Raw genomic sequence first — 27,729 nt, 5'->3', positions numbered from 1 at the left:
ACACTGCCAGTCAAATGAAGCAGCAGCATGTTCAAAGCCAAGCAAAAATGAAGATGGAAAATCGCAACCCTAAAGTAACAAGGAGCTGTGAGGAAGAGCAGCAAAAGGCCTGTTCCCGCCCTGCCGGTACAGCTAGGGTGGGGGCAAGATGTTGTGGGCAGGGAGAGGAGAAGAACGACTCACATGCCTGGCACATAAGACTCTGTGCGCATGGGTGGGGTTTGCCTATAAAGGCAAGCCCCACATGCTCTTTGCTCTCTTTTGATTGCTGACTTTGCCCTCCCACCCATATCTAGTATGGGATTAGCTAGTCACTCCCTTTGGAGGGAGGGTTGAGTAGGAATTTTACCTGCCACATATTGGGAGCAGTGTACAGGTTTTTTTTTTTTTTTTTTGCCTACTCCATACTGGAATTCAATTAGTTCAGGGTGGGCAAATAGGTTGATTTGTTGGCAGGGTTGTCCGGGAATCTTGGATTTTAGATGAAATTGGTGAGCACTTGTCGGGCACCTTTCATAGTGACTGGCAGGTTTGGAGGCCTGGTCATCAGGGGCTGTGGGGCTCCCGACCAAGGATATGGCTTGCCTTTGGGAACCTCACCATCTCGCTTACTTGGGGTTAAGTGGCTCCAGGTGGGAGTGACACAGGGAGGGCTCCCCCCCCACCCCGAGCACACATGTGTAGCTTAACAACGGAGCCAGGATTTATCTCGTCTCCTGGCTTAGCCAAGTGGCTCACCCTTTGATGCAGGCTAGTTGCCTGGAGATAGGTTGTTGGATTCCCATACCACATGCAGATCATAGGAGAGTAGAGTTACCACAATTAAATAAAGAGGCCCAAGTTATACCCAAACTCTGATGTCCGAGTCATTATTTCCTTGCTTCTCCCTTTATCCGCAATAATAAAAGCATATGGCAAGATATTTATCTCCCTGCCGCTGTCCCCAGGAATCTGCTCTGCTGTGTTGACTATTTTCTGAACTGACTATTGGGATTAGAGATTATTCCACTCAATTCTCCTTGGAACCCAAACATGAAGCTTGTAGCTGCATGGAAAACAGGTACAGATACTGAATTGGAGAAGAGAAATAAATTATGTGAAATATAAGGATTTTATATATTTTTTTTAAAAAATGAGCCCTTATTAAATAGTACTATATTTAGCTTCTGCTTCCAGTTGAACTGACAACAGACTTGTCACCATAGCTAGTTTGAAAGGTCTTGTCTAACAAAATAATAAAAGTCAGGCGTACCAGTTAATTACATTTTTAGAAGCAGGTGGAAAGCTGATGTGAAGAGTTCATATCTTGTGCCATTATGGATTTGTTGTATTAGAGTTGTACAAAATACCAAGAGCAGTCTAACTGGCTGTCCACAAGGCCATATAAAACTGAGAATCCCTTCTTCCTTGTTTTGGGTGGCATTTTATATGGAAATCCACTACTAGTGAATATCAGATTTCTCAGGTGATAAGAGAAACCGCACTACAAGGAATCACTTTCCTATCCATATAAGTAGAGATATGCTTAGTTACACACTTTTGCATGTACGGTGGCTGTTGGTAGAGTATCCTCATAAAGTCACTTGCCAATAAGAGATCCAAGATGTGATTCTGAAAAAAAATCTAAGTGCTATGTTTTATGGAATGGGGGTGCAAAGTTGTTGCTGTTGCTGCTGCTGCTGCTGCTGTTTTTGTTTTTAAAAATCAATGCACATAAGATAACTTTTAGCACAATCCTATAAAAGTCAACTCGAAAGGAAGTCCTGTTGAGCAATAAGGCTTACCTCCATGAAACCGGGTATTGAACTGCAGTATTCAGGTCACTGTACTTATCCAAAAGCTCTGCATTACTGTTCAGTCCAAAAGAAATTGTCAACTTATGTACACAATTCATCTCCACATCTTAATTATTTATTAATTTATCTACATAGGGCATTTTCATCTATCCAAGGTGTTAAACCTATTTTGGGGGTAGCGTTCAGCACCTTGAATAGTTCCTTTAGAATACCAGCTGCTTCTGACTAAAACCTGGAATGCATTCACAGCCCCATTGAACTGAGAGCCACCAGCCAAAACTGGCTGTTACCATTCTGCTCTTTACCACCCCACCACCACCACCACCACCCCCAAGGCTCCCTGAGCAGCTTACAAAAATCAGTAATAAGACAGATTCTGCCCTTGGGCTTATAGTATAAAAGACATAGCATAAAAGGAAAAGCGACTAGGAAAAAGGATGGGAGAGGGAAAAGCAAACTCTAGAAGTAGTTCTAAATGATAAAAGTCTTATAACAACTAGCTGGAACGGAATACATTTTAATCTGTATTGTTTTGCATTTATCATGTTTTTTTGTTCCAGATGCAAAGAGATTGAATTATGTTCTGTATATATAGCAGATCTAATATTAAAATGCATTGCATTAGCAATCAGTCCAGAAGCCAAAATGTGTCCCTTCTTGAGTAGATATCATGTGCGATTGAATAAATCTTTAGATGCTGGGCTATAATTAAGGCTGCACACATTGTGACTGTTTTCCCCCTCCAATTCTTCTCAAAATATGCACAGTGGTATATTAAGATCTATACTGAGATTCAGGCCCTTGCATAGATCCCCAATGGTAGCATTCAGGAAGTTGGAAAGCCCCAGCGCCCAAAGGGAGAAGAAAAAAGAAAATGAGACTAGACTCAATTATGTCCACCTAAAAGACAGAAGGCATCTCACCACAGTTTGAGCATTGGATATATCCACATAAATAAAGGGATAGTTTCAAACTCCTGCTCCAATAAAATTCAGAGCCTAAACCCATCTAGATCATGGTCAATATTCATTTAACTGATATTTACTGTGGTCATTATGCAAAAAAATAATAATGATCACACCTATTAATGAGGCCACAGTTCTGCAATAGTTATCCTTATAATTAACAAATCTCAGAATTCCAGTTATGGAACCTACATTAACTGCTGTTCTATAAGGTGGACATTTCAGGGCATCCAAGGTGCATAAACTTTCTTCCTCACATATCAATGTTTCATCTTGGGCGGGGTGGGGAAAGTGATTTGTGCTTTTTGAAGGGCAAGGCCTTGATTTTGCAGGCCAAGCTGGACCTGGAAACAATTTCTCTCAGACAGCCTGGGGTACAGTTTATTTGGTCTAACATCTTGCCTCCTAGAGTTTGGAGGGACGGCAGAAACCTTAAAGCTTTGAACAGGGCATGACAGAAGGTCAATCGTATCCTTTGTTTAGCATTGAAGGACCAGGATGGAGGGAACATTGTATCCTGACATTGTATATGCTTGGGTGGAACTATACAGGTTTGATGGGATTCACCTCTCAGTCTTGGAGAACCCATTTTTTTCTTTCAGGTCAACAGAGGGGCCTGCAAGAATGTATTACTTGCAGGTGGGGTTAAGAAGGACTAAGCAGAGGAATATAACTCTCCTGTGGAAGAGATGTGTGTGGTAGATCAAGTACAAAATTAGAGAAGGCAGTAGTTGATATGAACAATAGCAACCAACGAGTGCAAAAGGCACACAACTACTATAATATACAATATTCTAAATACTAAATAATATTAACAAAGGGGGGATAGAAAATCTCAATTTTTTTTGTTTTTTAATCTGATATTTAAGTTTTTTAATAAACTTCTTTCAATAGGCTTTTATACAATTGTAGAAACACAGAATTATTTATTTATTTATTTATTTATTTATTTATTACATTTCTATACCACCCAATAGCCGAAGCTCTCTGGGCAGTTCACAAAAAATGAATATCACAACAATATTTTTTTGAATTAACAGAAATTTCTTTCAATAGGCTTTTAAACAGGCTACCAGTGTGAATTAATCCTGTTTTCACTGAATTGCTTATTCAGAATTACTGGAAGGAAATAATAATAGATACAGATTTATGTCACCCCAGAGAAATCAATCAAAATAATGTTTTGCACAAGCTACTTTTAAATAGACTACGTACTTCAAAATTGTATACGCTTACTTCAGTCAAGGAAGCTCGTAGTCTTGGCTTTATATTTGATTCCTCGCTCTCCTTTATTCCTCATATTGAGGCAGTAGCTAAATGCTGTCGTTTTTTCCTGTATAATATTGCCAGGATTCGATCATTTTTGTCTGTCTCTTCCGCCAAGACTCTTGTTCATGCATTGGTTATTTCTCGGTTGGACTACTGCAGCCTTCTTCTCTCTGGCCTTCCTTCTTCTCACATCAGTCCATTGGTTTCTGTTCACCACTCTGCTGCTAAGATCATCTTCTTGGCTCGCTGCTCTGACCATGTTACTCCACTTCTGAAATCTCTTCATTGGCTTCCAATTCACTTCAGAATCCAATATAAACTTCTCCTATTGACCTACAAAGCTTTTCACTGTCTAGCTCCTTCCTATCTCTCCTCTCTCATCTCACACTATTGCCCCGCTCGTGCTCTTCGCTCCTCTGATGCCATGTCTCTCGCCTGCCCAAGGGTCTCTACTTCCCTTGCTCGGCTTCGTCCATTTTCTTCGGCTGCCCCTTACGCCTGGAACGCTCTTCCAGAGCATTTGAGAACTACAAGTTCAATCGCAGCTTTTAAAGCTCAGCTAAAAACTTTTCTTTTTCCTAAAGCTTTTAAAACTTGATTTTGTTCTGACTTTTATACTGCCTGTTTGGTGCATTCTCTTACCCTCCTTATTGCTTTATTATGATTTTATTAGAATGTAAGCCTATGCGGCAGGGTCTTGCTATTTATTGTTTTACTCTGTACAGCACCATGTACATTAATGGTGTTATATAAATTAATAAATAAATAAATAAATAATAATAATAAGGTACAATAAATTGACCAGTAAGTTGACTTTCTTTTTTATAAGCTAAACAAGCTTTGATTCAAGAAATATTACTGAGGAAATTATTCTTTTACATTGACTTCTTTTAAATGAACTACATGCTTCAAAATTATATGAGCATGCGAAGTTGACTATTAAGATGGTTTACTTTTATATAAGTTTCTTTTAAATAAGCTATACAAGCCTTGATACAGGAATTATTTCTGAGAAACTTTTTTGAAAGAATTTTTTACTGAGGAACTTTTTAAAGGGAATTTAAAAGAAGTCAATGTAAAAGAATAATTGTATATATAGTAGTTGTGTGCCTTCGGCACTCGTTGGTTGCTATGGTACATCAAGTAGGCACACATGATTTGGTGAGCACCTGATGCATCTTTATGGCAATTGGGCACTCCTGAGACTTGTCACTGGGGAGAGGCATGGGTTATAATCACCCACCTTTGCCTCTAAGCAGGGATTGCCTCACCTGTGTTTCATACAAGCTGGATTCCTGCCTGACTATCAGCAAACTAATGCTGGAAGAGGCCTCAGCTTTCACTTCCGGCTTCAACCGGGGCCTCAATTGAAGCCTGTGATGGACAGACGCAGGTAAGCCTCCCTCCTCCCTGTCCCTTTACCTGGCTCCACCACTGACACCGTATGGACGGCAGTGCCAGCGGCGCCAGGTAGGCCAACCCCCCGCCCCCTTACCTGCGTCCTTCATGGTCCATCACAGGCTTCAATTGAGGCCCCGGCTTGAAGCCAGAAGAGGCCTTGGCCTTCACTTCTGGCTTCAATTGGGGCCTCAACTGAAGCCCGCGACGGACCGCGATGGATACAGGGAAGCCTCCCTCCTCCCTGCCTCCTTACTTGGCTCCATTGCTGTCGCCGCAGGGACTGCGGCGGCGGTGCCAGCGCCAGATGACTCCCCCTCCCCCCCACTTACCCACATCTGGAGCTCTGGATGGAGGCGATCCTCATCACCTTGATCTGCAGCCTCCCCCCGACTCGCTTCTCCTCCACCTTTTCCAGAGGCGAATCAGGCCAACTCGCTATTGCTTCTCCGACCCAAAGAGAAGCAGAGCACAGCCCTAGAAAGAAGCCTTACATAAGACTTGTTACCACCTTTGCTCCTGATCACTTGTGGTTAGACAGGTAGTGCTATCCATCCGCCCACCTTCTGAATAGTGAACGGAGTAGAGATTCTGAACAGAGCCACTTTATAGGTACATGCACAAAACAAGTTGTTAAATATTAGCTGTCATGGACACTGGTGGCTCCAATTTCAGTGGAACGGTGAGTCCATTACGGGTTTCGGTCCAAACTAGCCAAAACTCTCAGGGAGTTATCCAAGGTTCTGATTCTGGTTTGGGCATAAGGTTCAGCACCTTGGACAGCTCATTGGAGTTTTGGCTGATTCTGACAGAAACCTAGAATGGAACCAGAGCCCAACTGAAATTGGGGCTGACAGACTTCACTGATTAACCCCTTACTCTACATCATTAACCATTTTGTGGTTAAGCATCATGGTTTAGTGTGTTGTCTGAATGGGGCCATTGGATGCTAATGGAGTACATGGGCCGTGTGCATGTCCTACGATTTGGACCCAGGTAAGTTCGCTCATCCCTAGGTGGGGGAAAAGCCTGCCTATTTACTCTTGGCCATGGATGGCCCCATCAGCATCGACAAAGAGCCCAGGAGGAAAACTGTGTGTTGAGAAATGGGAGCTTCAACTAATCCAGAATTAAGCAGCCCCAAGGTTGGCTGATACAAACAAACTGAAAGGAGAACATCCCCTAAGTTTTGGCTCATCTGCACTGGTTGCCAATTGACTTTCAGGTTTAGTTCTAGGTACTATTGCCTTTAAAGTCCTAAAGAAAGAATCTGGGTCTTGCTTAGCCATTGCTACTAACACTGTACACAGTAGTGCCACATAGAAAAGATGAGGATGGGAATGTACTTTTATGTTTAAAATGCACTTTACTACTGCTGCTGCTATGACTCCAGCAAGCCAGTACAGAACTGGCAAATAAAATGAGGCTCAACATGCCCGGCTAAGTAAAAAAAGAAGAAGAAGAAGAAGAAGAAATTTACTCCCTCAACTACTTCTCCCCCCTCCCCATTGAAAGAAACCTGAAGATTATGTGCTGTAAATATTTCCCTAAAATTAGCAATTCGTGTAGAATTATGAAACCGTGAGTCATCATGCATTTCTTTTTTATGTTTAGGATATGTCAACAATTGCCTACCCAGTAAAAGGCAAATAGATAAATAGTAGGGGTGTGCACAGACACAGTGGAGGGGAGTGGCGCCAGGTAAGGCTGGGAGAGGAGGGCGGGGGGGGTTACCGGGCCCTGCCGCCCGTGCGGCGACGGCAGCAGAGCCCGGTAAGGGACCAAGGGGAAGGGGGGCCTTACCTGCCTCCGTCCACGGTCCGTCGGCTTCTTCAATTGAGCCCACGGTTCAACCAGGAAGTCTGGGCCGCAAGTGCGGCCCAGACTTCCTGGTTGAACCGCGGGCTCAATTAAAGAAGCCGACGGACCGCGGATGGACGCAGGTAAGGGAGAGGAGGGGGGGTTACTGGGCCCTGCCGCTGTCGCCGCATGGGCGACAGCGACAGCGGCAGGGCCCGGTAAACCCCACTTACCTTTCCGGTGGAGCTCCGGATCGAGGCGAAGGATCCGCCTTCACCTCAATCCTCTTCGCCATGCTCTGCCAGCCCCCCAATCCTCTTCGCCTCCGCCTTAAGGGCAGGCAAAGCCCCCCGCTCCACTTCTAATTCGCCGGTCCGATTAGAAGCGGAGCACATCCCTAATAAATAGATTTGGTTTAACTATACACCTAATAGAACATTTTGAGGAATGTGTCAGATTGTCTTGAATGTGTTCCTTGGAAAAACCAAGTAAATTTTATGAAGAAAAGCAACCAATGGGCTTTAAAAAATAAACAAAACTATCCATAAATTTTAAAGTGATTTATACCCTTTGATACCTGTCCAATATGTACTTACGTGTGCTTAACTTTTACTAAACTTAACGGGTCTTAAGCATGATTTGTGTTTCTGCTAGATTGCAGCCACTAGCTTTTCTAAGGGTGCCATGCATGCTGACACCTGTACACAAGGAAGAATCCTGTTATTCTGGTTAGAATTCAATTTCCTTTGGGATGAAATTGGCTTAAATGATTGAGAAAAGGTCCCTGAACTCAATCATACCGCTTTGAACCCAAGAAATGACAAATAATAATTTGAGAGGTGTTCAAATACTTCTAGTTCCCAGTGAGCTTGCTCATTTCTAATCCCCTTCTGGCCTCTTCGATAGTTCTGTGTTTGCTTTTAAAACGCATCAAAGACATATCTGAGGTAAAGTACATCAAACAAGTGGCAGCCTCTGAATCCACAGGAAGTGGAAATGGGAAACAACAGACAGTGGTGAGATAGTCAGTCAGTCTGAATATAGAAAGCCCAAGCCTCTAAGGAGGGAAGGCCTGTAGCTATTCCATTTATAATTCTGCTTGTATTTCTCTAAGAACGCCCCCCGCACACACCCACACACCCACCACAGTATCATTAATATGAAGGAACCAAAGTCTTGTGTGAATTGCTCTACTCCGTTCATTCTCAACTAGTGTAGAAAGTTCCCCCCTCCTTCTCAGAAATACACATTAAATATATGTCAAAGTAAATAATGGCATGACCACATCACCCTTGTGGATAAGCTTACTCCCCCCATTCCTATTCTGGACATGGAACTATTTTATTTTATTTTAAATATTTTTACGCTGCCATTCAGTCCCGTCCCCCACCCAACGTGCCCACAGAGGCTGACAAAGATAAGAAATTAGACAGGTTTACAATCTAAAGACATGACATAAAAGGAAAAGAGATTGGGAGGGAGGAGGGGAATAGCAAAACCAGGCACTACTTCTTATAGTTACAAAGTTCTGCAGATTGTAATTCAGCAGGTCATGGAGCTGGATCTAAGCTTAATGGAAGGACCGCTGCTTAAGCTTGTAAAACAGGTTACTTGAGTGTCCAGAGTAAAAGCTGGATGGCTGCATTCAGTTTAGAAGCTCACAAGTTGTGGTTGCTTAAAGACTGTATTTGGAGTTCCAAGAAACGAACCATGACTGTTCATATGTAATCTCTTACAACTGTGGACTAATCTGATAACTAATGCTGAATTGTATTCCTTCACAGACAGAGACAGGATCTACACTACTGCTTTAAAACAGGTTAAAACAGTAGTGACAACTAGGGGTGTGCACGGACCCCCCCGATCCTCTTCGCGCCCGATCTGCAAATTGTGGATCGGGCCTGCTCCGCCCCGCCTTGATCCGCCTAGGGGGCGCTCCGCTCCGCTGCGGAGCTCCAGCTCCAAACCGGAGCTCCGCAGTGGTAGGGAGTGGTGCCAGGTAAGGCCCCCTCCCTCCTCCCCCTTACCTGTGTCCGTCCTGGCCCATCCCAGCTTCACTAGAGCCTGCGGCTCAACCAGGACCTGTAGGCCCCAATTGCGGCCTACACTTCCTGGTTGAGCTGCGGGCTCTAGTGAAGGTGGCGATAGGCTGCAACAGATGCAGGTAAGACCACCCTCCCCCTTACCTGGCTCTGCCGCCGTCGCCACACGGGCGGCAGTGGCGGCAGGGCCAGGTAACCCCCCCTCCCTCCTCTCCCTTACCTGCATCCGTCCACGGTCCCGCGGCTGCTTCAACTGAGCCCGAGGCCTCAACCAGGAAGACCAGGCCGCAGTTGCAGCCTAGTCTTCCTGTTTGAGTCCTCGGGCTCAGTTGAAACAGCTACGGGACTGCGGATGGATGCAGGTAAGACCCCCCTCCCCCTTACCTGGCTCTGCCGCTGTCGCCGCATGGGCGGCAGCAACAGCGGCAGGGCCAAGTAAACCCCCTTACCTTTTTTGCAGAGCTCCGGATCGAGGCGAAGGATCCGCCTTCACCTCGATCCGCTCCGCAACGCTCCGTGGCTCCCCCAATCCTCTTCGCCTCCGCCTTAAGTGGAGACGAAGCCCCCCAATCCATTCCTGCTTCTCCGGTCTGTGGAGAAGCGGAGCACATCCCTAGTGACAACTGTTGGGGCCCAGGCCACACTCCATATACAGTTTTCAAATCATTTTCAAAGTGTCATATCCTGCTTGGTGTAGATCTGGCCTCTAATTATACTTTGAAATAATTTGCAAGGGAGCACTTTCAGATTTTCCTTATGCAAACCTACAAAGAGCAATTACAGATAAAACTTGTTGCTAATCCATTCTTCCCATCCACCCCTCCAAATAAGCCTCTAATTCACAAAGTTCAGTTGTCCTTTAGGCTGTAATGGCCTTGTATGCCCAGAAATAGCCATTTAGTGCATTTAGAACTGCACTAAATGCCAGCAAGATAGGCTCCATTACTGGAATTCCAAGCTTTGTTAATTATAATAATCACTTTTTCAGTAGGTACAGAAATAAAGAGGCGAGTCTCAAGATATTGGATAGAACTTGGGCCACGTTTATTTACTACAGAACAAACTGCTGAGAGGAAATGACTGTGCTGGGGCCTCAATTGAAGCCTGCAGGTAAGGGGGCGGGGGGGTTGGCCTACCTTGTGCCGCTGGCACCGCTGTGCATACAGCAGTGGCAGAGCCAGGTAAGGGGGCAGGGAGGAGGAAGGCTTACCTGCGTCCATCACGGTCCGTCACGGGCTTCAGTTGAGACCCCGGTTGAAGCCGGAAGTGAAGGCTGTGGCCTCTTCCGGCTTCAAGCCTGGGCCTCAATCAAATCCCGCGACAATGGACACAGGTAAGGGGGTGGGGTGGGCTGTTTTACCTGCCGCCGCCGTCGCCGTCCAAGCAGCGGCGGCGGCGAAGCTGGACCTTGCTCTGCGGAGGACGGGCAGATCGGCCCGAAGGAGGATCGGGCCAGATCCGGAAGTTCTGGATCGGACTATGAAGCAGATTGGGGTGGGTGGGTCCGTACACAGTCCTACTTCTTTCCACATCACATTTGAAGACTCCTGGGATCCCAGAACCAGCTCTTTGATTCCCCTGGATTCAGACCTTCCTTGAGACTGCAAGAGGCCAAGCTAAATGTTTCCTTGCAGCCTCTCTCTGAATCCATTATTTCATTTCAAATATGGCAGCCAGGTTGGTCACCGGTACATCTAGGGGTGAGCATATTACCCCAACATTAAAATCACTCCACTGGCTGCCAATTAGTTTCCAGGCAAAGTACAAAGTGTTGGTCATTACCTTTAAAGCCCTACATGGTTTGGGTCCAGGTTATGTGCAGGATTGCCTTCTCCCATACTGTCCACTCTGCACACTCAGGTCCTCTGGGGAGAACTTACTTCAGTCAGCCAAAACTAGGCTGACATCTGTTACCCAGAGGACCTTTTCTTTTGTCGCCCGCAGATTGTGGAATGGCCTGCCAGAGGAGATTCATAAAATTAACTCTCTCTGTGATTTTAAGACAGCTTTGAAAGCTAGCCTTTTCCAGCAGGCCTACCTAGACCCAGATGAATGTGAAATCAAGTATTTTTAAGATGTGTTGATTCTTGTACTAATGTTGTTCCCTGCCTCAATCCAAAGGGAGAGGCGGGTAGGATATTATTATTATTATTATTATTATTATTATTATTATTATTATTATTATTATTCACACCTATAGTGCAAATGTACTGCCTTTGATGGTCAAAATGTACATTAGGTTTCAGAATCGTTCTCTCTTTCAGTCTCACAGTAACACTATTCACATGTAACACATTTCATAGTAAAAGCTATTCCTACATGCATTGTGAAAATGCCTTTAGATATCAGCACGCATTGTCCATGCTACCCTGGAATAAATGGACTGCATATCCAGCACTATGACATACTTTATTCCTAGGATTCCTCTAGTGGCCAGTTAATGAACAGGGGATTTAGTTGAGCCCTTAAATGCAAACCAAATGTTAAATTAGGGATGGAATTTATAGCTGTTGCCCCTAGTTGAACTTTCACCGTGCTTTGGTTCCGGATGCCAACCTGTTTCGTCAGCTTGGGGAGTGGAAGGGGGGCACAGCTTGGTTGCCTAAGAACTGCAGCCTATTCTGCAGTTGCTAGGCAACCATCATGTTATTTTCCTCTTCCTTTGCATCCTTACAGATCTGGCAAAATGCTCAATCAGAGACACAGAGAAAGCATAGTGGCTACAGGGGTGTGAGTGACCTCCAAGAGTCAGGATAACCATGGGAATGAGCCAAAGGTAGAGCCACCACAAAGAGCCACCACAAAGTCTATTCAAGCAACATTTTCAAAGCTAATTTGGGATGGGGGGCTTCCTCAAGTAAAGCATCTGAGCAATTCTGAGAAAAACCCAAAAAGTATAGATAAAGATTAGGAAAAATGTCTTGCTGGGTTTGTGCCACCTCTATACTGTCACCAGATCTTGCCTAAAGCAAGGAGAAGCTAATTGGGAGGCTAATTTAAAACTTCTTAGGAATTCTGAAGGGAGCCAAATAATAATTTTGGTAAGAATATTAAAACATTTTCTCACTTTTCTATTCAAGGATGCTTATTATTAGTTAATAATACAAATTCATGGGGCTCTTAAAATAAAGCTTAAACAAGCCATTGGTTCTCAGGGTGGCTTGTTCATGAAAAATAACCCTGCTAGGCTGGGTTCACACAACATGACAACCCACCATGGGTGATCAACCATGGCGGTTTGTCATGCTGTGCGAATCAGGTCTCTCTCTTCCCCCTCTTCTCCTACTTTCTTTGCTTGCTATCTCTCTTGGTCTGTCTTCCATTCAAACTCCAAAATGCTGGAAAATGTAGTTATCAACATTCAAGGCACTAAGGAGGGGAGAAATGATAGAGAAGAAGAGGAAAATGTGGAGGGAAGACACAGAAAGGAGATGCAGAGGGGGAAGAGAGTGAGTGAGAGTAGCAGCAGCAAGGGCAACTAGAGACCTGTCACACCAGCAAAAATAACAGCAGCAGCGACCATCAAGTACATCATATTGGTGTGGGGGGGGGGTTGTGTGTGTGGCAATTATGAGCACATTTGAACTCAGGGCAGCAAAACTCTGACGTCTGTACTTTTCTGAGCTTGTGATACAATTTGTGCATCAACAAAAAATGTGTTGCAAATGCATACATTGTGTTAAATATGCATGGAAAACATGTACATTTGAATAATGCTCACAAACACATTTAAATCAGAGTGAAAAATGTAGGCATTTCTAAAACATGCACAACAGATGCGTATATTTGGGGAAATGTGCATAAAAATATGCATCACAATAGCCCCTCACACACACACACACACACACACACACAGCGCTCGCAATCTGATACTGGCACAAGTCAATATTTCCCCCCAGTAAAAATCAGAAAACCTCGACGAGCTCAGGTTTCGCTGATTTGCAAGGACCTATCCAAATTGAGCTGAAGGATTTCCCTCACCTCCAAGAGTGTCCTCTTTTCCTTACATGACACCCCTTCCTTTGAGAGAATCCCGTGAAACGATGCTCTTTTAGGGGAGGAAGATCTATGAATGTATAGAGCAGTGGCTGTATAGGAACATACACTTCAGGCCTGTATGTCTTCTCAGAGAATCTTGCCAGGCCTCTAAACTTATTTAGTTCGTTCTACATATATCCCACCCTTCATAAAATATCCCAGGGTAGGTAACAATCACACACGCACGCACACACACACACTAAAGCAGCAGTGAAATTCAATAGATAGTCATTTAACCATTTCCCATCAAATACTTAAAACCCACACACACACACACAAGCACATGAAGATATTTGAGCCCAACAATTGATGTGAACAGATACTATTATTAATACTTTTTATCATGATTGATCGTAGGTTTTGAATCATTTTATTGTTTTCATTGTTTTATATTTGTATTGGTGTTTGGGTAAGGAAACTAAAAGGAAGTTAAATAAAAAAATTAATACAGCAGGCTTTACTGAACTGAAAAGCCTTTTGGGAATTATCCCATTTCATAGAGATTATAGTGTGCCACATGCAGAGAGACAAAGAGTGAACAAGGTTCACTATGCCAGCAATACCTGCAGAGGAAATAACACCTTTAGTAAAGTACTTTCAAATCCAAAATTACTGGGCTAAATCTCTGTGCATGACCCTTTCAGACGAGTTGTTGCAAATGCAGCCTCAGATACCATCCACAGTTTTGCAAGCTGTGCAAATCAAACAGCAGGATTAGGTTCCCAGCTTCCCACACAGTTCTAGGAAATCGGTTGTGAAAGCCAGTTCTGAAAATGCAGCTTGGGCCTCCGCCTTTGCCTCCTACAGAAAGTCTGGGTGACATATGAAGAGGCCTTGCTCTCAATTCATTCGCAAGCTCCTGCAACTTGCAAACATGAAACCACTTTGCACCTATTGAAATGAATGTTTCTGAAAACGTGCTGGTTGTATGCACTAGAGGCTGGTGACTCCAATGTCAGTGGGGCTGTGAATCCGCTCTAATTTTCAGATAGAAACAGTCAGAACTCTAAAAGAGCTATCCAAGATGCACAACCAGTTTTGGGGATTGGGGTCAGTACCTTGGATAGCCCTTTTAGACTTCTGATGGTTGTGACTGAAACCCAGAGTGGATTCACAGCCCCACTGGCATCGGAGCCACCAGACTCCATTGGTAGTATGGTACTTTTGACTGACCACTGCAAGAAAAAGATTGCATCATCAACCCAGCTAAAATGGAATTAAAATATTTAGGCTGCAATCCTATGCACATTTTGTTGGGAGAAAGCCCCATTGAACAAAGCAGGATTTATTTCTGAGTATACATGTATACTATTTATTTATTTATTTATTTATTTATTTATTTTGATTTCTATACTGCCCAATACCTGAAGCTCTCTAGGCAGTTTACAAAAACTAAAACCTCAAGGTACAGTATAAAATATCAAATAATGACGTTTAAAGCACAATATAAAAGAACAACCAGAATTAAACCTAGCAGCAGTCTAGAGATTTAAAATACAGATGTAAAACAGGTGAGCTAAAAGACTAGGATGCTAAAATGCTGGGAAAATAAAAAAAGGTCTTCACCTGGCTCCAAAAGGAGTCCAATATGGCTGTCAGATGAATCTCTCTAGGGAGTTCATTCCACAGCCTGGATGCCACAGCAGAATAGGCCCTCTTCCTAGTAGCCACCTGCCTCACTTTCTTTGGCAGGAGAAAGACCCCTGAAGATGATCTTAGGGTATGGGCAGGTGCATATGGGTGGAGGTAACCTGGTGTGAAGCCATTTAGGGGTTTGAATGTTAATACCAATACTTTGAATCAGTCCTGGACATGAACTGGCTGGCCGTGCAGCTGCAAAAGTACTGGTGTCAACGGCCAGTCCCTGTTAACAACCTTGCTGCCCTGTTTTGGTCCAGCTAAAGTTTCCAGACCATTTTCAAAGGCATCCCCGTGTATAATGCATTGCATTAATCCAGACTAGAGGTTACCACAGCATGGATAACTGTGGCTAGGCTATCTCTGGCGTAGTTGGTATTTCAGAACAAACTGATAAAAAATACTCCATGCCTTCAAGTCCACCTTCAAGTGACAGTTCTAGGGTACAGAGCACCCCCAAATTATGAATCCAGTCCCTCAGGGGGAAAGCAAGCCCCTCCAGAACATGATCAACATCACCTAGCTGGGCAGATGATCCACCCACTAAGAGTTCCTCTGGCTTGTGTGGATTGAATCTCAGTTTGTTGGCCCTTATCCAGTCTATTACCATGCTCCAGCACTGCCTCACCTGTGTTAAATCTAAAAGAGAGGTAGACCTACATGTTATCTTCATATTGATGACTCCTCAGTCCACACCTATGGATAACCTCTCCCAGCAGTTTCATGCATATGTTGAACAGCATAAGGGATGAAATAGGGACTCGTGGAACTCCATGACCTGGTTGCCAAGGCACAGAGCAATAATCCCCCAGCACCACGTTCTGGAATCGGCCATCCAATGTTACAAAGTAGCTTCTGTGAGCGGTACTGACTCCATTTTGAAGCAGCCAAAACCCCACTGGCAGCAGGAATGAGACTGAGAGCACTCACACAAGGATAGATCAAGTAATCATTTTCTGATAGACTCTTCAAATGCATTCCCCAGAGACAAAGGTGTGGGTAAAATTAAGCAGAATATGAATGCTGGATGGCAAGAGTGATACCTGGTCATGCACATGCTAATACAGCCCTGTTGCTGAACTCCAGCCTGAACACATGTCTTTAAAGCAGTCATTATTGAATAAAGTCATCTTTTGTAAAGAGAATGTTTTCAGCAAGTACAGCCATCATTCCCAATCACCCTCTTTTGTTATGTCTCTCTTCCATAGCAAGTAGAATCACTTCCAGTGCTTATGAGCAGTGCTTTTCTTCAGATCATATAAAAACCCTCAGGTTTTGAGAGTTAGGTCCCATCGTCCCAGAGGCATGGAGCCATGCTGCTGAAAACACTAGGTGCCTTACCCCCCCCCCCACACACACACAGGGTAAGGTGCCACACTGCTGCCAAAATTGCTGAGTCTCTCCTCCCAGAGGAAAGGCTCCTGCTCCTTCTTTCTTTTCCACCTGAGACCAGGAGTTGCAACGCTCACCAGTTTATATCTACAGGAAAGAGCTTCAGTCCAGGGAAAGGTACATTGCTTTTAGGGATCCCCCCTCCTCTTTCCCCTGCTCTCTCTCTCTCTCTCTCTCTCTCTCTCTCTCTCTCTCTCTGTGTGTGTGCTCTAAGTCTCAGAAAGTCTATTTTTCAGTCTTAAAACTACTTCTAATCCTCCACTTGCTCAGCTAATTTCCCCAAAACTAGCTTGTGCATTTGTATCTGTTTGAACCTCAATAAATGTGCCATTGTGGTGTTATCCTATTCAATGGTGTAGATTGCTTTGAGTAAGAATCACCTTACTTAGCCACAGATGCTCTATTGCCAATGTCTAAAGATTCTTTATAAGTGGGTGTAGGTCTTGTTGGAACGTGTGCAAGTTTGTACATGGGTCTAATGAGAGCACATTATGTAACACCAAGGAGTGGAGCTATTGTAGCACAGTGCCTCCAACTCCCAATCCATACAAGCTATCCAGGAAGATACAATGGTCAAGGGGATTAAAACCTGCAGAGAGATCCAGGAGAATGAACAGGGTCGAACTCCCTCTCCTAGCAAAGGTCATCCCACAGGGCAATCAAGGCAGTTTCTATTCCGAAACCAGGCCTGAAGTCTGAACTGAAATGGAATTAGGTAATCTATTTCACTCAAGAGTGCCTGGAGTTGTTTTGCAACCACCCACTCAACACAATTGCACTAGTTTCTTTTCTTTTGCCAGGAGCTCAGCCAGGGCCTCTGCATCATAACAAATCCATATTATTTCCTACTGCATCTTCATTTCAACTACCTGAAGGACAAGTATAAAAAAGGAGCAGAAAACAGCAAGAACAATGGAACAAAAAGATAACGGAAACCACTATAACACAATGGTTAGCTTGTACTATCCTGGATACTATGGTCTTGCTCTCAAATATTCAGGTGAATATTTAAGGGTAAATGCCAAGAAGGTACAGTTGACAGGAAGTCAGGTTTGGACATACAAAACATCAATTCAAATACCAACCCATGATGTTTACAAGGTGGCCATGGTGGGCTAGACTCTTGTTCATATCCCAACCAACAGAAGGGGATGGTTTTGTGATATCTCAATGAAATACGAGTTTTAAAGCATTCAAAACTATGAGGAGATCCTCCATAGATACAGGAGGCTCTCCCTTCAGAAAGTTGCCTGCCACTCATGTAGAGGGGTGAAGCTAATGTACTCCTCCTCCTCCTCCTCCTCCTCCTCCTCCTCCTCCTCCTCCTCCTCATGTGTGTGACGTATGCAGTTCCCGAATGCCTGAAAACGTATTTGGAATGTGCCTCTCAAGTCTAGAACGCTGAGATCACCTTTTTTTGAAAAAGGGTTAACGCCCATAGTAGGGGTGTGCACTCCACCCCAGAATTATCAGGTAACCGCAAAAATCTGCTGAGCATTTGATCTTCCAGAGCAGAGATTGTCCACTTCCAAACCCATTGAATAATCTCAGAGCGGAGACGTGCCCAATCGGAGCTTCTAAAGTTTCCGGAATTAACCTGCTGTGTCTCTGTGTGTCTCCACATTTTCTTCCCTCCATGAAAGAGTCTTCCATTTTCTGCCTTATTCTCTCTTACAATTTGTTTTGAATATCTTTTGGTAGCATTTTTGAACTTACATCATTGTGAGCTGGCTGCGTGTGGTGTGTGTGTGTTTTCTTTCTATTACATGTATCTCCATTGTAATTTTTCATCTGAAAAGTCCTTCAGAGAGGAATTACCTCATGATGACTTTTCCTTGGATTTAATTGATGCATGGGAAGGCAAGGAGGCTACAAGTTGTACAATCATGCACACTCTGTGGCACCCCATAAGTAAGTAACACAAGAACCCCAAACCCAACTCATGAGAGAATGTTCTTCTCCTTTGATTTTCTTATTGAAAGCATTTTTCTTATCACATTGAATGAGAATGTTTTTAAAAATGGAATTTTTTTTTTGCATATCACTAATTTTTAGTGTTGCTTTTAATATTTTGCTGTGTTTATATTTGACTATGGTTTTCATTTTTAAAACTTTTTGTAAACCACCAAGGTTGGTCCCAGAATGGTGGTACAGAAATACAATAAATAGATAAATAAAATTAAAATAAATAAAGATGGAAATTCCTGAACGCAACCCCTGCCAGATCTACTTATAAACTGTTTCCAAGCTGTAGAGTAGATACTGCCCCATTCTCTAAGCAGCTTCCTATTATGGTTACCCAGCTATCCATAATCACAATGAAAACTGGGGCCGTTTCTACACCTGCCTCCCCCGCCCCCTGGGATCATCCCTGTGCATGCAAATCACACACAGGGGATCCCGGGAGCAGGCAGGGAACGGTCCCTTCATTTTCCTGGGATAATCTTTAGGTGTAGAAAGGGCCTGGGTGAAAGCCACCCTCAGAAAAGATCCAATTCCACTTGCCATGGTAGGATTTTCTGGGATTTGTATAGATGGGTTTCATCTGGCCTTGTTCTGTGTTTCTGTCTTTCTTCTAGTGATTTGCAAGGATTCTGTAAGCAGATTGTACAGAACATTGCTACTGAAATAGTTTTTTTCATGGCTAAGCGCAAATCAATCCGACCCTGCATTTGTTGCCATATCAAAATTCCAAAATCAGAATATTGTATGCTAAAGTCCAATTTCCCTCAAAGCAAGCACAACAGCCACACCAAGCATAACCCATAGGAACACTGAGTTTGTTCATGACAACTGATGATTATTTCATCAAGAGCCAAACAGTTTGTATTTTATGACATTTCCCCACTATAATAAATGTTTGAAATTTTTCTTTGAAAAAGAAACCTAACATTTTGATCTCTCATCCCAATTTTATATATTCATTGATGCAGAAGGCTATTGTCTGTAAAAGCTTGTTCCACAATAACAGTACATGTCTACTCAGAGGTAAGAATTCTTGACTTTGATGAGGCTCAGTTCCAAACAAGTGGGTATAGGACTGCAACCTAAACTGGTTAGCTTAGTTTCCAAGGAGTTGTGGAATTTTTCACAGTCTTTTTTGCCACTGCCAGCTAATGCAACTGTTCTTCTGGAACAATATCATAATTAGCACTGATTTTGGCAGGCATTCAAAAGAGTCTCCTTATGAAACAATGATAAAAAAATCAAGATAATCCAAGCAGTTGAAAATTAGAAATATTAAAGCAAATCATCTTCTGCTGTGAGTCCCAGGAGAACTCAGGTTGTCGCTGCGACCTCTTCAAGGAAGGTTAGAAATGAGGAAGAAAAAATAATGATCAAGTAGTTCATGAGAATGAATGTTTTTAGCCCAGCTTATGACCAGCAAGTCAGACTGAATGAAAGCCAAGGTCTTTGCATGAACCTCTCAATGAGTCATTGACTTCTATTTCTGCTTCTGCACTGTAGTCACTGGAGTACACACCACATACATTTCAATCCAGCCCATGCATAGTCAGGGAAGTCACCCAATTTGAAGAATAAATTATCCCCTACTGAGTTTCTCTACTGTGAAGTCAGCTGTTAATAAATGAACTCCTAAGGGGTCCTTAAAGAGTGGGACACAAAACAAAAAAGATTCCTTTCATTGCTTTTTCATAGGTTAGCAATGAAGGATGCTTGTTCACTGAGTCATCTTTTTACCTCCCCATTTCAAACAATGCTTGGTTACTGAGTCATCCCAATTTCAAACAATCTCATCAAGTGGATTCCCCTGCACCAACAGCATAGTTCTGAGGTTTTACTTGTCCATGGTTAGTATTTACCTAACCATTTAGTGACCGAGGGTCTTACTAGACCAGGCGTTAGCATGGTGTGAGACCCGGTTTCCCTCCTGTGCATCCAGATGACGCACAGGGGAATCCGGGGTCAGGCCGCGCTAAAACCTGCCTTAAGCCGGTGCTGTGCCCATCGGGCTGGGGAGATCCCGGGTGGGGGAGAGGGGTGGGGGGGGAAGGCCGGACCCGGCAGGAGAGAGGGGGGGAAGGCCGGTTATCGGGGACGGGGGCGAGGGAAGGAGAGCCAGGGACAGGGCATCGGGGATGGTGCGGGGGGAGAAGGCCGGTCATCGGGGATGGTGCGGGGATGGTGGTGGTGGGGGGGGGAGAAGGCCGGGCATCGGCCATCGGGAATGGGGGGAGGTTGGGTGAGCGAGGGGGAGGGGTCATCGGGTCAACCCTCCTTATCACAGCCCCCTACACCCCCAGTGGGTCAAGAGCCCTCTAGAATGGCATGACACAGGGCATGGGAGGCTGCAGAGGGATGGAAGAATTGCTGGAATTCAGGGATGCTGCCTTGAATGATTGGAAGTAGACATTATGTTTGCCCCTGCAAATTTGTGTATAGGAGGATGGATCCAGATTTAATCAGCTGGATCAACTGCTCTGGCGGAGGTGGACTTTCTGTCCCATTCCTTCTCCCTGCAGGCCCTCCAGCCCTCTGAAAATGCTACACAGAGAGTTAGGAGAGGAGACCCTGATGAATGGGGTGGGCTGTGATGTGATGGATGCCCCCAAATTGGGTGGAGGTACCTTCAACAAGTGAAGTCCTCATCATACAGAAGGCAGATCCTGCCCCCCCTCATGGGGAAAAATAGAAGTGGATACAAAGTTAAGCCCACTGATTATGGCAGACATGATCATATAGGACAAGAATGGTTACACCGTCACCATGATACCTTTGGTTTTTAAAGGACAACAGTAAAACACACAAAAGGCAATGCAACAGACAATTCCAATGAGCTACCTTCAAATGTCCTTCCTCTCTGTTTCAGTCTCTCATGCTATACTAAATCCTCAAATAAAAGCTATTCAAGGGAATTTGATTGTGAATAGAACTGGTTGAATATTGCAGAATTCCTGCCAGCTCTTTGTTTGTATGTATAATCAAACTCATGCCTGGGCCTTTCTCATATGCTGGCTTTCAGCAAACACTCTAGTCGCTGCGTTTTAAAGGGCTGGATGTTTGCAGAAGCTAATTTCAAAGTGTCATGCATATTTGCACAAACCTCATTTGAAATTTGCATACATTTGGATTAGTCATGGAAGTGCCTGTCGACTCACACACATCGGCAGCTGCAACAATAGCATGTGACTTGTCCAATGACCCATAACTGACAGACTGATCCCAGTTAGTCAAAGTGCTTCAGCAAATGTTAATCCCTCAGACCATTCTAGGATATTGTTCAAGCTTTCAAGGGTGGTGTCCTGTAGCTAGTGGATGCAGTTGAGTCTTCCATGTCATGCAGGAAATAGCAGGTAATATAATAATGTTCTGTCAAAATTAAGGATAAGTGAGAATTTTGTACAGTTTGGGGGTTTTGGTAAGTATTTACCAAAATTTGAAAAAAAAAAACATTTAAAAACAAATATTATTAGTTGTTTTTTGGGGTGGGGTGGGGAATGGGAAACATGGGAAAAAGTAAACCTGTCAGATTTGTTCATGAGCCAATTTATTTATTTATTTATTTATTACATTTTTATACCGCCCAATAGCCGAAGCTCTCTGGGCGGTTCACAAAAATTAAAACCATAATAAAACAACCAACAGGTTAAAAGCACAAATACAAAATACAGTATAAAAAGCAAATAATAAAAGCTAAGATCTTACCTTTAAAATCTTACCTTTAAGATCTTAGCTCTGATTTGTATGATATGTGTGGTTTTGATAAATATACATTTTTCTTCTTTATGTATGTGTAGTTTATTTACACCATGTTTTTGTTTGCGGGGGAGGTAAACAGGTGAATGACAGAGGGAAAGGGGAAAGGGGGATTGGTTTTTATGCATGCACTTAAAACGTTAACCACAACAACAACAACAGTTTGGGTTTGAATTCCTGTACATTCAACCATATTTGTGGTGCTAAATTCAGGCTGCCACCAATATTTTTTCTGGCAGAATCCTCATCTTTGTCAGCTATATGGTAGTTGAGTGCAACATGATCCACTCCTTGCTAGAAATGTCTGTCACTTGTAAATCTGGCCCTTTTGGGGATTGCTGGACTTCTGCGGCCCACCTGACTCATCTTACATATTTTTTAATATGTGCAATTTGCGTAATTTGCACAAATTGAGGTCATGATTTGCATAATTTATGCAATTTACATAAATTATGGCTTCATGCAGGCGGATAGTAGATAGTATTCTTTTAAAAGAAAAGAAAAAATAGAGAAACCAGCCTCCTGAACCTTGGGTCTCATATATGCTTTTCTCCCACAGCAGTACTGATGCAACATGACAATGCTTTTGAAAGTGAGGGGAGTTTGGTGAAATCAGACCACATAAAGTAGTTGCTTGGATGCTGGCTGTTGTCTTGAAAATCCATCCTTTACTGGGAAAAGTTTGTGCAGAGTTCCTCCATTTTCTCCCCTGACATTTAGGACTCCCCCCTTACATAAGATAACCCTAAGGCTAATGGTTCATTTGTGATACTGAATCTGAACAGTAATGAAGCAGAGAGAGAAAAGGGGGGCTCTGGATGGATTTCTTCAAAGAATTATTCTCATTTCTGCTCCTGTGCATATTGCACCAATCAATTTACTCACATAGAATTAAATAGGTATTGAGATCTGAAGCAGTGTCCTTGAGGTTTATGCTAAACTTCTCAGTCCATCGTGTCCACGAATCTTTTCATTCTAGTCAATTTTCAGCTGTAATTTCTTGTTCATAATTGTTGCCAATTCAATTCATTTAATCTTGTTTTCATCCATCCCCTAGTTCAGTCCATTCAGAGGTGTTTTTTTTTAAAAAAAATACTTATTTTTAAGAAGAACCGAGGGAATAATTTGCAACTAATAAGTTTCCTTTCTTGCTTATAGGATAACTGATGAGAGCCCCCAAATTTGCATCTGCAAACATCTGCAGCGCTTCAAAGCGCTTGGTGGATTTTTTTCTTTCTCTGAAGCTCTCTGTCTTATTCACATATAGCTGTCTAAGAGAATTCAAAAGCTACTACTTTAGGCCTTCATGCAGATAAGTCTGTGGCCACAGCTAGACCTACGGTTTATCCTGGGATCCTCCAGGGTTCGCCCCTGCCTGAGCACTGGATCCCCTGTGTGTCACCTAGATGAACAGGTTTGACCCCTGGACGATCCAGGGATAAACCTTAGGTCTAGCTATGGCCTATGGCTTAACTTCAACTCTGTTTTGGATGCCATGGCTGTGATACAGGTGTCATAGTGGGCTGACAAGAAGACATCCCATTTTGGACTTCCTTACTTGTGCACCCTGTGCCCCCATCCCCCAATTTAGATTACTTAGGGCTACGACTCTATACACACCTTCCTGCAAATGAGCACCACTGCACTCAGCAGGGCTTAACTTTGTGTAAATATTAAAAAGATTGCACAGAAAGAGGGTTGTATTAAAATGGCATGGGGCTGAAAGAAAGCAGTTTAGCATAGGCATGTTGCAGATAACAGTGTGTTAGACATTCACCCACTCAGACCCCTGGACTGAAATCTACGGACCCTGCTGGCTGCCTGACACTGTTCAGTACAAACGGTGAGCCGCTGGTTGGTCCATGAGTGCCCAAGGACACCTGTTCTCTCTGCAAGCTGCCATATTGCATAAAATCAATGCAGCTCATTCTTCTAGGTAAAGAAATTATAAAGCAGTCATTTTTTATGGTGAACAGGGGCAGGTACCCAGTGGGGTTCCAATGAGCAGAGTGCGAAGTGGACTGGGATGAGTCCATCCATCCCTATTTAGCAGTATGAAACAAAATGCAGAAGATTGATCTGTATATGCAAGGTTTGATTTTTTTCTAAGATCTCCCAGCATTGCATAGAGTTGGCCTGGTTTGGATCCCTGTCACTCTCATTTAAAGGAAATTACAAATAGCAAAGTTAGTAACGATCTCTACTTAGGAGAGTGTTTTCTGTCTCCAGTGAAGTGTATATTGACACATAAACAACAACATTGGTTTTAAAAATTAGTGACTTTGCTTTTAGCAAGTTTAGCTAGTTTCAGTGGGTATGTCAATTTTTCTGCCGTGGCTATTTGCCATAGTTCCATATGCCATGATTTCAGTGTTAGAAGTTCTGCAATTTTCCAACTTTTGGGTATGACTCCTCGGGAAGTCATCAGCATGAATACAATTAAGTCCTTAGATGCTATTTTTGCATTTGTTCTTCTCATATTGTTAATAAGGCCAACACTAGTGTCACATGTATGTTTTGATGTGTAATATTTGCCATTTCTAAAAAATAAAATATTCCAAAACTCTGATACAATAGGGCATTTCCACCATATATGAACATATAACCCTTGCTGGTTACAGTTCCTCCAGCGTTTTGTGTTATTTGTATTGGCTATTCTTGCCAAATGTACTGGCATATGTAACAATTTCAATGTATTCTCCCTGAGAGTTATTGATACAGCTTTCCACGGTTGTGTCACCCCTTCTTTATCCCATACTTTTTGCTCTGTTGGTATCCCAATGTCATCTTTCCATATTATTTACATCTGAAAGATCCCTACTTTTGATATGTGACATTTTTCTTGCAGTGAAATTATCTCTCTGCCTGTGTATTTGTGGCAAAATACACATTCTCATTACTTTTAGAAAGTGATGCTATCCTCCTCTTCTTCTTTTCTTTCTTTCTTTTCTTTTTCTCTATATGGAGAGTAATTTTGTGTAGGGAAATGAGTCATTAATTATTGGAACTAATCTCAAAGGGTATTAAAAGTTTGCAGATTTAGACTCAGATGACATTAACAAGGCCAACAAAATATATTAATCTGCACAAATCCTTATCTCCCATAGCTTCTATGTATTTCCCTGAGTACCATTCTTTTTTCTGCAACACCATCAGAAACGATAAAAAAAATGCATCTGATACTGTGTGTTTAGGGTGGGTGGGAGAGTTGAGAAATCTACACTTTGTCTGCAGCATTAACATCATCTAATTAGAAACATTTAATTGTCTTGAGTCTTAAGGAGTTTCAGAAATGATGCCCAAAATTTATAATAAAAGAGCTCTGATTGCAGAGCTGTGGGAATATGTTGTTGTTGTTGTTGTTGTTATTTATAGCACCACCAATGTACATGGTGCTGTACATAGTAAAAGGATAAAACAGCAACACCCTGCCATATAGGCTTACATTCTAATAAAATTACAATAAAACAGTAAGAAAGGGAAAAGAATGCACCAAATAGGCACAGGGGACAATAAAACTAACAGTGGCCTGGTTCAAACAACACGCTAAACTATGCTGCTTAACCACAAAATGGTTAATGGAGTGCATTGACCTTAATGCATTCCCTTAACCATTTTGTGGTTAAGCAGCATGGTTTAGTGTGTTGTCTGAACCAGACCAGTATGAAAGTAAGAACAAAGTCTTATAATTTGTAAGTCAATAAGACAAATTCTTGTCTGATTTACAGTGCAATTCTCTGCATGTTTACTCAGAAGTAAGTCCCACTGTCCCCTACAGAATCTATTTCCTTGTAAGGGTGCAATCCTATGCAAGCTCACACAGAAAAAAAAAAATCAGAAACAGCTGGCTGGGGCATGCTGGAAATGGGAGGACTTTTTTTCTGTCTAAACATGCACAGGATTGTGCCTGAAGAGTGTTTAGGACTGCAGCCTCAATAACAACAACTCCCCCTGCTCTTCCTGTTTCCTCTCCAGCCATTCACTGCCTCTCCTGAATCACAGTAAAGAGGGGAATGCAAATTTTTTAATTAAAAAATATTATAAGCATTTAAGTCTTCATTTTCTCCCCCTGCTTTAAATCCCTGTGCTGTATTTTGAAGACTAGCCTAGTCAGGAAATTGCAAAGCATTTAACATGAACATTTTCTCCTCCATAATGAGGGTTGAATGCCTTAAATGGCATAGCCATCTGTAAAAAGAAAAAGAAAGGATAAAATGGCTTTGTGAAAGAATTATCCAGTCTCCCAGTGGAGGTAGTATTTGGCTCCAGTTGCTCATTTATTTTCATCAGTGCTCATAGCAAGGGCTGAGTTAGACACATCACTGTGATCAGTCCTTATGGAAATGCATTGAATTACAGCTTCCTCAGAGATATCCTGAAGCTTTTCCCTGATATTGGTGGTTTTATCCAATCTTCTCTTGAGGTTCCATGGTAGCTCTTCTGTTCATTCTACACCATGGAGAAATAGTAACTTACTCCATGGTATTTTTGTTTCAGGATTACAAAACCAACTTAGGGTCTGTCTCGGAGATTTACGGCAGGACTAACTGGCTCTTCTGCACAGAGTAGAGGGTTGGACTAGAGCATCTTCAGAGCATCTTCCAACTCTATAATTCTATGTGGATGGTATGGGTTGCCAATTGGTAGGGATGTCCACATATTGTGAAATCCATCCCATGTGTGTTTTCTGGATTGTGCTGTGTCTTTCGTTCTGGCATCTATTCACAGACGGATTTGAAATTTGAAAGGAATCAGAAGGGGCATAAGGACTCCATTGGATTCTGCTCTGTGTTACATAATTCTAACAGTTTATCATTCTGGGGCCATAACCTGTTATAACCATGTTTGTTTGGTAGATTATAGCAGCATAGTTTCAACATGTAACTGGTGCAAAGCAAGAGCTAGAGAAAGAAACAGACATGCTACTTCAAAAGCAAACAGTACTGCATTGGGAGTTTATAGCTCTTGGGGAAACAAATATAGGCCAGGGCTAGACCAGGCCTATATCCCGGGATCGTCCTGGGATCATCCCTGTACATCCAAATGACATACAGGGGATACCTGGAGCAGGCAGGGATGACCCCCTCCATTTGCCTGGGATAATAGGTCTAGCTAAGGCCATAGTTTCTGATAGGAAAAGTTGAGTGCACTCATTATGGCTGCACTGTTCAATCAAAGGAACACTTACTAACAATGAAGGAGGAAGGAAGGAAGGAAGGAAGGAAGGAAGGAAGGAAGGAAGGAAGGAAGGAAGGAAATTCTACATCCAAGAGCAGATACAAGAAGAAACTAGTGGAGGAAGAAACCAAGTTCCCTTTTGTTTATTGCCTGCAACTTGTTCAGACAACTTATCACAAGTGTTGTTGCTTTACTCCAACATTTTCTCCATATGGCTGTTTCGTTATTGTAACCCCATGGTAATGATTGTTCAAGTGTACGAAAAAGGATGATTGTATTATTATATTTTATGTGTATTGTTGATGAAAATTAGCAAAACCATGTGGGCAATAAAATGTATCTTCTCCAATATTTGTAACCAATCATTTCAAGCTCTGCAGTGTATTAATTTGCTCATTTGGAAAGTGTTTCACCTTGTCCACTATTATGATTCAGAAGACGAAACAGCTGATTTTCTGGGAACCAAAAGCACATTAGAGGATTAGGATGGCTTAT

This window comes from Elgaria multicarinata, chromosome 3 (assembly GCF_023053635.1).
Source record: "Elgaria multicarinata webbii isolate HBS135686 ecotype San Diego chromosome 3, rElgMul1.1.pri, whole genome shotgun sequence".
NCBI lineage: Eukaryota > Metazoa > Chordata > Lepidosauria > Squamata > Anguidae > Elgaria > Elgaria multicarinata.
Note: the sequence above shows the minus strand (reverse complement) of the source record.